At 35.0% G+C, this 9922-nt stretch overlaps 1 pseudogene; it reads left to right on the plus strand.

Moving 5' to 3' along the window:
* The first annotated feature begins 216 nt into the window (after window positions 1-216).
* LOC116868261 lies at window positions 217-957 on the plus strand (annotated as a pseudogene).
* Window positions 958-9922: the final 8965 nt, after the last annotated feature.

The following is a 9922-nucleotide window of genomic DNA, read 5'->3' on the forward strand; positions in this document are numbered from 1 at the left end:
CCACTATGCTTGCAACCATCACCACTATCTAGTTCCAGAACATTTTCATCACCCTAAAAGAAAGACTCATACCCATTAAGCAGTCACTCCTCTTTATTGGCTGAACTGTGACCACACCCCACCCCCCAAATTCATAAACTGGAAGTCCTAACCCTAAGTATCTCAGAATATGACTGTATTTGGAGATAGGGCTTATAAAGAGGAAATTAAGGTAAAATGAGGTCATTTAGGGCACTGACTTTTGGAGATCTTTGCACCGATAGACCCATCTATGTTTTTGACCGGTTGGGCTTTGGACAAAGTAGTAGGCTAGATTTGACAATGATGCGGAAGTGGAAAATCAATTTGTGGAATCCATTGAAGAATGGAGATGTGCCCTAGGATTGGACAAAGTGATCTTGCTTGGGCACAACTTGGGTGGGTTCTTGGCTGCTGCTTACTCACTGAAGTACCTGTCAAGGGTTAATCATCTCATTTTAGTGGAGCCTTGGGGTTTTCCTGAACCACTAGACCTTGCTGATCAGAGTGTGATCAGTGTAGACCAGCTGGCCTCAGGATTGCAGGACCCTTTGGCTTAAGTCTAATGCAGTGTTTAAGGCCTGATTTCAAATGGAAGTATTCATCAATGTTTGAAGATGACACCATGACAGAATACATCTACCACCGTAATGTGCAGACTCCAAGTGGTGAGACAGCATTCAAAAATATGACTCTTCCTGATGGATGGGCAAAAAGGCCAGTGCTCCAGTGAACTGGTAAAATGCACCCTGACATTCCAGTTTCAGTGATCGATGGCGCCTGATCCTGCATAGATGGCAGTTCTGGCAACAGCATCCAGTCTTTACAACCACATTTATTTGTGAAGACAATAGCCATTCTTGGGGCAGGGCATTATGTGTATGCAGATCAACCAGAAGACTTCCACCAGAAAGTAAAGGAGATCTGTGACACTGTGGACTGAGCGCCCTGAAGAGGATGTGGGAGAGCCTGCTGACTGATAGAGTTCCTCAGCAATACTGCACAGTCAGTCTCCCCTGCAGAGTAAGGAATAAAACAAAAGAACCAGCAGTCCTATGACACATATTTTCTTTATGAAGTTGCTTGCACATGAAGTCAGTGCCTTCTAGAAGAATGGCTTTCCTTTCTCCTATGCAAAATCGAAATATTCAAGAGTCTCCAAATCTAATAGCTTTAATAAAAGGTTATTTGTCCCTCTGCTGTACCGAAAAATTGTTATTTTTCAACTGAAATTTTTTTCGTTTCTATCTAACTTTGCTATGTCAGGTACTTTTTATATTTCAGTCTATTTACCAATTTTAAAAGGTGATTACTGGGTCTATAATTTTATATATTGTAAAGGTGCACTTTATTTTCTTTGCTTGTATTTACCATGTCTAATAACTGATATAGTTATTCACAGTTTTGTGTGTTTTTATGTAAAAAGTTATCACTCGTTTAGAATCTTTCATTTCATTTTTGAAATGGAATGATGAGATAGCATTTTGGCTAAAAAGATGGGATTTTGATCACTAGCATTAATTTTTCTGATTTTCCTCTGTTCTATATTTAAGCCATGTTTAACATTTTAAATGTGGTCCATCCTGATGTATCTGCAACCACATAATTCCTTGAGATATTTTATATGTGATATAATTCTATACTTTAGGGAAATATGACATTAATATTTAAGTGATTTAAGTACTAAAAAGCCTTAACTAAAAGTCTGTCCTTCCCCCTGCCCCCATTAATATTATTCTTTTCCATGAGCCAGGATGCAGTATAAGGAACAGATGTCCTTCTGAGGGGATATTAAGACTGCTACCTTCCAGTAAGTAGATCATATGTTGTCGTTAACCTCTAACTCCTGTAGATGGGTGCTAAAACTGGATTCCATTTTTAACCACTAAAACAGAAAAATAGGTGGTACTCTTGCGTCTCATGGCACCAGAAATGGGATAGTGTTTGGTTGTTGGGTTTTTGTTTTTGAGGTTTGTGTTGGTTAAATAATACACATTCTTGAAGTTATATTATAAAAGCGAATATAAGGTTGATTGAACTATTTGACAAAAACTACCACCAGGTGTAACACTTTTTTGTTTTAAAATGAAGAAAAGTTCTTTGAAACTGTGAAAATTGCCATGTGATAACTGGCTGCTGAGAACACCCTCCAAAAAAGAAAACTGAATAGGATTGTCATCAACAAGGCATCTTTGCTTTATGTTTGTTAACATGGCTTGTCTAGGAGACAGGTGGTTATGTAAATAAAAACAGTGAACTGTTTATATGCAAATAAAGGTTTAATGGTTTTGAAAAAAAAATGGGTTAAGACTTAAGTGTGAGACCTAAAACCATGAAAATATTAGAAAAAAAATAGGATAAAAGCTCCTTGACATGGTCCCTGGTAATGATTTTTTGGAAATCACACCCAAAAGTCACAAGGAGCAACAAAATAAACAAGTGGGATTACATCTAAAAAAACTTCTGTAAAGCAAAAAAAACCCCATAAACCAGGATGAAAGACAAACTATGAAATGGGAAAAAATACTTGCAAAACATTTACCTGATAAGAGATTGGTATCAAAAATATACAAAGAACTTACACAACTCAAGAGCAAAAAAAAAAAAAAAAAAAAAAAGGAAAAAAAAACCAAAAAAAAATTTTTTTTTCCCCAAAAAAAAAAAAAAAAAAAAAAAAAAAAGGAGAAAAGTACCCAAATAGACTTTTTTTTTTCCCAAGGAAGATACAAGAAAGGCCAATAGGTATATGAAAAGATGCTCAAAATCACTAGTCATTAGTACAAATTAAAACGACAATGAGATATCACCTCATGCTTGTTTTAAGGGCCATGATCAAACAGATAAAAGATGACAAATGCAAGCACAGATGTGGAGTACAGAGAACACTTGTGCTCTCTTTGTGGGATCAGAAATTGGTACAGCCACTTTGGAAACAGTATGGAAGTCCATCAAAAAATTAAAAATAGAGCTAGCATATTATTCAGCAATTCCACTTTGGGGAATATATCCAATATATCCAAAGGAAATGAAAACGTTAACTCAAAAAGATATCTGTACCCCCATGTTCATAGCATTATTTATAATAACCAAGACAGGAAAACAACCACGTGCCCATCTAGTCCATCTATGGATGAATAGATGAAGAAGTGGTGTGTGTATAAATATATATATTTATATAAATACACACACACACGAATGTTATTCAGCCATAAAAATGAAGAAATCCTATTTGTGACAACATGGGTAGACTTTGAAGGCATTATGCTAAGTGAAATAAATCAGAGAAAGACAAACACTGTATGATCTCATTTATATGTGGAATCTAAAAAAAGGAAACTTTGGTTATAGAAAGAGATCAGACTTGTGGTTACCAGAGATTGAGGGTAGGGGGAAGAAAATTGGAGAAACGTGGTCAAAAGGTACAAGCCTCTGGTTATAAGATACATAAGTACTAAGGCTATAATGTACAACATTATTACTATAGTTAGTGCTGCTATATGACATGTAGAAAAGTTGTTTAGAGAGTTGATCCTAAGAGCTCTCATCACAAGGATAATGTTTTGTTTTGTTTTTCTTTTTTTTAAGTATCTATATGAGATGGTGGATAGTAAGCAAAGCTATTTGGTAATCACTTCACAATATATGTAAACCAAATCATCTTGCTGTACACCTTAAACTTATATGGTGATGTATGTCAATTATTTCTCAATAAAACTGGGGAAAAAGAATTTCTCCTTTATGAAAAGATATAGTCCTTTCTTTTTCAAAGAAAATCATTTTTCTTTGAAAAATGTAAAAAAGATTAATGCATTTTATAGTCTAGGGTTTTGTTCTGGAAGTGATAACATTTTTGTTAAGTGATAACATTTCCAGGAGAAAGGCAACGTGAAAAACTGGCTTCTTCCTTGAAATCTATGTATGGCTATGGTCAAAATACTATCTGTGGTGATTTCTTTCAAGGCTATACTGAATTTGGGGGTGCTAGAGTAAGAGTAAAAACAAAATGTCAAAACTTGGACCACTGTAGCTTGTCACAACTTATCTATATACTCTTATATTTATATAGATATATATGTATATATACAACTTATCTATATACCTTTAAATTCAAGTCTTATTAAAAAAGGATCAGAGAAGACCTAGGCTGATCCAATCTCACGGTTCCAAAGCCAATTAGCCATGTTTGGTCTCATGTCTAAGTACAAATAAAATGCTGATCAGTACAGGAAGATGGATTTTATGGCAAAAACAAGAAGTCAAAGTAACTGTCATTACTTGTCAATATTCCTTCTTGCCACGAGGTAATGGTGGAAACATGGCTAGAGCTTGAGCCATTTCTGGAAAAAAGTCATCTGGTCAGATTGCGCATGATTCATTTGTTTCGGAAAAGGTCAAAATACCAAGGTTGTTTTGAAACTCACTTGAGCTAAAAATCAATTTTTTTCATATTATATTGAAGCTACTATCTTTTCAAATATTTTTTAGAATATTTTATATTTCTAGCTCACTGATATGCATAATGCATTTTATGTTAATTTTCTTATTTAAAAATAATCTTTACTTAAGAAGTTTAATATTTTTGTTTTTATGCTTATGTTAAGGTTAGCATTTTTACATTGTTTTTAATTACTTAAAATTTTGCAAAAATACAGATTGAGTGACTAATTATTTGGAATCATTGAGGTAGAAAGAAGAGATAAACTGAGGGTTATAGAAAGGAGGAAGTGGGGGGATGGGGTATCTGGGTGATGGGTATTTTTTTTAAAAGATTTTATTTATTTATTTGAGAGAGAGAGAGAAGGAGAGAGAAAGAGCACGAGAAGGGGAGGGTCAGAGGGAGAAGCAGACTCTCTGCTGAGCAGAGAGCCTGATGCGGAACTTGATCCCAGGACTCCAGGGTCATGACCTGAGCTGAAGGGAGTCGCTTAACTAACTGAGCCACCCAGATGCCCTGGATGATGGGTATTAAGGAGGGCACATGTTGTGATGAGCACTGGGTGTTATACCCAACTAATGAATCGTTGAACACTACATCAAAAACTTATGATATACTATATGCTCCTAACTGAACATAATAAAATTAATTAATTAATTTAAAAAAAGAAGAGAACCTGGATTATGCTCTCTTCCTTCCAGGCTGGATCACCACCCTAGGCCATATTCCAAACTATCTCCTAGAAATCGTATTTATCTCACAAATGTCACCTAAATAAAATTTGTAGCTTTTAGTCCAGGAAGTGAGATGTTAGATTTAACAGATTTATAATGAGATATCTCACAGCTAAAGACTGAACTGCAAATTCCAGTAGCTAAAATAATAAAATAAAATAGCCTGTGAATAAGGTTTTGATTTACATTTTAGTGTCTTTGACCAAAGTCAAGGTTAATTTGAAATTTTCCTATAAGATTTTTCTAGTCAAGCCCAAAAAGTTTCATTGATACTTTCATTCAGTTTTCAATAACTATTTTTTATTGATTTATAACTCAATCTGAATGAATGAATGAATGAATGAATGAATAAAAAAAACTTAGGTAAAATTCCACCCCTCAACATGCTTACACCCTAGTTGAAGGGCGGGGAGAGGAGTTAAATAAAAGATAAACATATATATATATATATATACACACACACATATATATATATATGTATATATATATAATGCATTATTTAGAAGGCAAAAAATATTATTTTAGAAAAGTAAAGCAAGATGATCAGGAGAAGGATTGACATTTTAAACAGGATGATCATAGAAAGACTCATTGGGAAGGTGGAATATGAGTAAAGATGTGAAGGAGAAGAGGGGGTGAACCATGTGTTTATCCCCTTGGGCTGAGGGAATAGCCTGTGCAAAGACCCTGAGATACGACAAATTGTGTTTAGCACGTGTGAGGCCCAGAATGAGGGTCACTGCATACAGAGATGAGTGAAAAAGAGGAAGAGTTGTAAAGGAGAGGAGGATAGAGAAGTAAGAAGGAAGATCAGGTAAGGTCCCACTGGAGGGATTTTTGGCTTTTATTCTGAAGGAGATTGGCAATCAGTGAAAGATTTTTTTATTTTGTTTTTTGGTTTTGTTTTTTTTGGGTTTTTTTGTTTGCTTGTTTTGGCTTTTTATATATGTATATATATATATTTTTTTTATTATGTTATGTTAGTCACCATACAGTACTTCATTAGTTTTTGATGTAGTGTTCCATGATTCATTGTTTGCATATAACACCCAGTGCTCCATGCAATACAGTGGAAGGTTTTGAGTCAAAGAATGACGCGAGTTGATTTAAAGTCCCCCGAAGTATTCCTACATAAGATCTGGTATTTCGTATATGTTCTCTTAATTTGCTGACTTCCAACCTTCTATTTCTGCTATCCAATCCTGATATTCTTCACTTCTCATCTAGATAATTCTCCTTCCGAATACCCTTTCAGTATTTCACATTCAATATTCACCCACCTTTTACACAAGTCTGTCATAGTTTGTCTTTCCTTTTTAAAAGAGCTAGTTTATCTTCTCTTCTCTTTTTTGTTTTTCTTTCTACTTTCAAATTATTTTGTTACTACAACACAACTAATATGAATAATATTACCTCCTTGTCATAATTCCCCATACTAAACTATATTCAGCATGACATGTTTCCATTCATTTCCAAATGAGTGACATTCTCTGGAACGAGTGTCTTTTAGCAGCTGTGGATAGCATTGGCCTAGGTCTATGTTCCATTGGTATAAGTGCAAGCATACTCACCATTTCCTAATGTATTTTTAACTGCTGTGTCACATCCTCTGAGAGTCTGTGTTGCCTCTTCTAAATTCAAAATTTTCTACCATTTAGCTCCCTAAGTGGCTAACAGAAAAGATTTGGTTTTTATTTTTGTTTTTTTTTCCATTTTGCTTCTATGTATCTGAAAACAGAATAATAAAATTATGAGCAGAATTACTTTAAAGAGGCTGTCATACTTGGTAAAAACAGAAACAACATTCATTTGAATACTTTGTGACTCATAGGGCCCTCTAATTGGGATTTTAAATTGTTTATTCAGTGGGCATAGACGGTAACAGGGAGATTTCAGTTACATTTTGTAGGAATGTCCATTCTATCCGGCAGGTGTTCAGGGCCACTGCTCTAACTCCAGTAGACAAAGAAGAGGCATTTTCTAAAGGGACCAGAATTGCAACCACATTCTGGAAATTTTTAAGCAGGTATAGGTTGCACTTTGTTGTAGTTTCAAGTCTCTAGAAGTTCAAGTTCAAGTTCAAGTAATTTATTTGACAAGTACAGTCAATAATGAAAGCAAAGTGGGGATGTGACACAAGAAATGGAAGGCAATCAATAAATGCTATTTGTGTGTGTGTGTGTGTGTGTGTGTGTATACACCAACTTCAAAATTTATTGGTCAAAAACTATTCTCTAAGTATTAACTCAGTGCTTCCTGCATGCTACTCTTTTTTGTTGGGACAAAGGGTTGGAAAGGACAAGTCCCTGGGCTTATCTGGAAGTTGGAAGTCAGGCAGAACAAACTAAAATATTTGAGTGATATGAGTTGGGCACCAATAACAACTGCTACACATCTAAATCTACCCTCCCTTGGGGGGACATATATAACTCACAGGTTGTCTGTGGCACAATTCTGTGGAGCATAATTCACATAGATGACAATGTGAGTGGTGCCCCACTGGAATCATGCAGCATGACCCTGCCTATCTGGAGCCCAGTTCAAATGATACAACTACTAGTTGTTTTGGTTATTATGACATGTTAAACTGTCAACTTCTCTCACAGATGTCAACTTCTCTCACAGGTCCCATAATTAGTTATCATAGCAGTCTGTAGACAAGGCCTAACTTTAGTCACCATGATTCAATTACAGACATTTCTGAATAACTTTCATAGAATATTAGGCCCACTGATCCACATGAAATTGAATCTTCAGATTTTTGACCTTTGTCTCTGGTATTATTACTTTTCACCAACTGGTCTTATCACCCAGACATATACAATCCATGAAAATTACTATGATATTCCTGGAACCAAGCAAAGACTGATGAGTTATAACAGACAAGATGAAAAGCTAAGGATAGTTGTTCTCAGTATAATATACTATTTATCTTGGGCCACACTCCCATCTCTACGAATATGCAGAGAAACACACATATATACACACCACTGTTTAACAAATTCATGGAGCACCAACAATACCACATGTTTGATGTTTAGTATATTCACACAAATAAGCCCACATTAAGCTCATGGTATATGAAAAATACAGACATGAAAACAGACAATCATAGTACAAAATGTTGGTAAATCCTTGTTGAAATGACAGTGTTTAAGGAGGGGTGCTAATCTAATTTTGAAAATTCCCCATAACAGTATTTAACTGTAATAGTCAAGTTGGATTCATGTAGTTTAGGCACCCTTGTTTAACAAAGTCTTTAACTTCGGACTGTATGAAAACAATAGGAAATTTTGAAAATGTTTGAACCTATTTATTGATATGAGAACTGTATGCTTTTCCATACTTGAACTTAAATGAATATTAAGTATTAATAATAAGTCAAACACTATTCAGTAGGGTTCTGAAATGTGTTTGGTTATTCCTCATCCAGTGAATGACCAGAAGAGTGATCAAGATAGTTATGCCTGTTCTGATTTCAACTGGATTCTTCCAGGTTTGCTGATATTCTGTATCTCCTACAATGTTTGCTTTTTGTCCCATACAATCTGCATTGGGATTGTGTCATGCTGAGAGCTTCCTTGAAGTCAGTTTGAAGTAGTCTTTATCTTTTAGTTGCTTTTGAGTTTTTGGTTCCCTCTAATGTTATCTGCAAAATGCCTGTTCCTGTTGCTTGGCTGTTTCACTACCTCTCTCTGTTCTCCCTGTTGACCACATTCCCTGCCATAGTGAAGGATGGCCACATTCCCTGCCATAGTGAAGGATGGCTCAGATCTACATGCCCTGAAGATTTGTTTCCTTTCACAGGGCCTAGACTCCTCCAGTGTAGAACTTCAAAGCAGCTTACTGCTCCTTAGGCTCAGTGTTCTGAAGTCATGTGATAATAAAGGCAGGAACTAGCATTTCTGGTAGATACTAAGTACTCCAAATGTGTACTGGTTCTAAGAGATAGGTACTGAGTATGACAGAAGAGTCTTACTTTAATCTGTGTTTGAGGATAACAAAGACAGCTTCATAGGATTTTTAGGTAAACTGGTGAATTCTCCAAATGCTATAGTTTCTTGGCTTATCCATAACATTAGTTCTCTGGAATTCCTTTCATGGAATAAGATCAATCCCATTGTGTGATTTTTTTTTTCTAAAATAACTTTGTAAGTAGATCTTGTAATACCATATAATAGCCCATGAGTTTTGAGGAACTTGCTAAAATCTTTATAAAGTATAGTCACCACAATAAATTGATCAATTATTGCCAATACTCTGAATGAATTGCTCATTGCTGTATAATCCATCTAGTGACATAATCATAGAAGATAAATATGGAGCAGATCACTAGAATTGAATCTCTAAAAGATATATCTTAGAATTTTCCTTTTATTGCTTTGCATGCTAAACATTTAAGACTGGATTTAAAGTCATGCTTAAGAAGAGGGTTAAAAGAACAACCAGGGAGAGAGAGCCAATATTTATTGAGCACCTACTCTGAGTTAGGTATAGCTTTTTATAAATATCTGATTTGATATTCACAAACTTCTTGTAGATTATAAAATTTATTTTATGGTTGAAGGGACTTGAAAAATACTAGTGATATCTTTAGGATTTGAATCCAGGTCCTTCAAACTACTGAGGTTCAAACTACTTTTACATTTGTATTTCCTCTACATAAGATAAATGAAGTTGAAAGTTGTGTTTAATTAACTCTTGATCTTCATGTTAAAACTACCTCTGTTTAAAA

This window comes from Lontra canadensis, unplaced genomic scaffold (genome assembly GCF_010015895.1).
Source record: "Lontra canadensis isolate GAN:19392208 unplaced genomic scaffold, GSC_riverotter_1.0 scaffold15, whole genome shotgun sequence".
Classification (NCBI taxonomy): Eukaryota; Metazoa; Chordata; class Mammalia; order Carnivora; family Mustelidae; genus Lontra; species Lontra canadensis.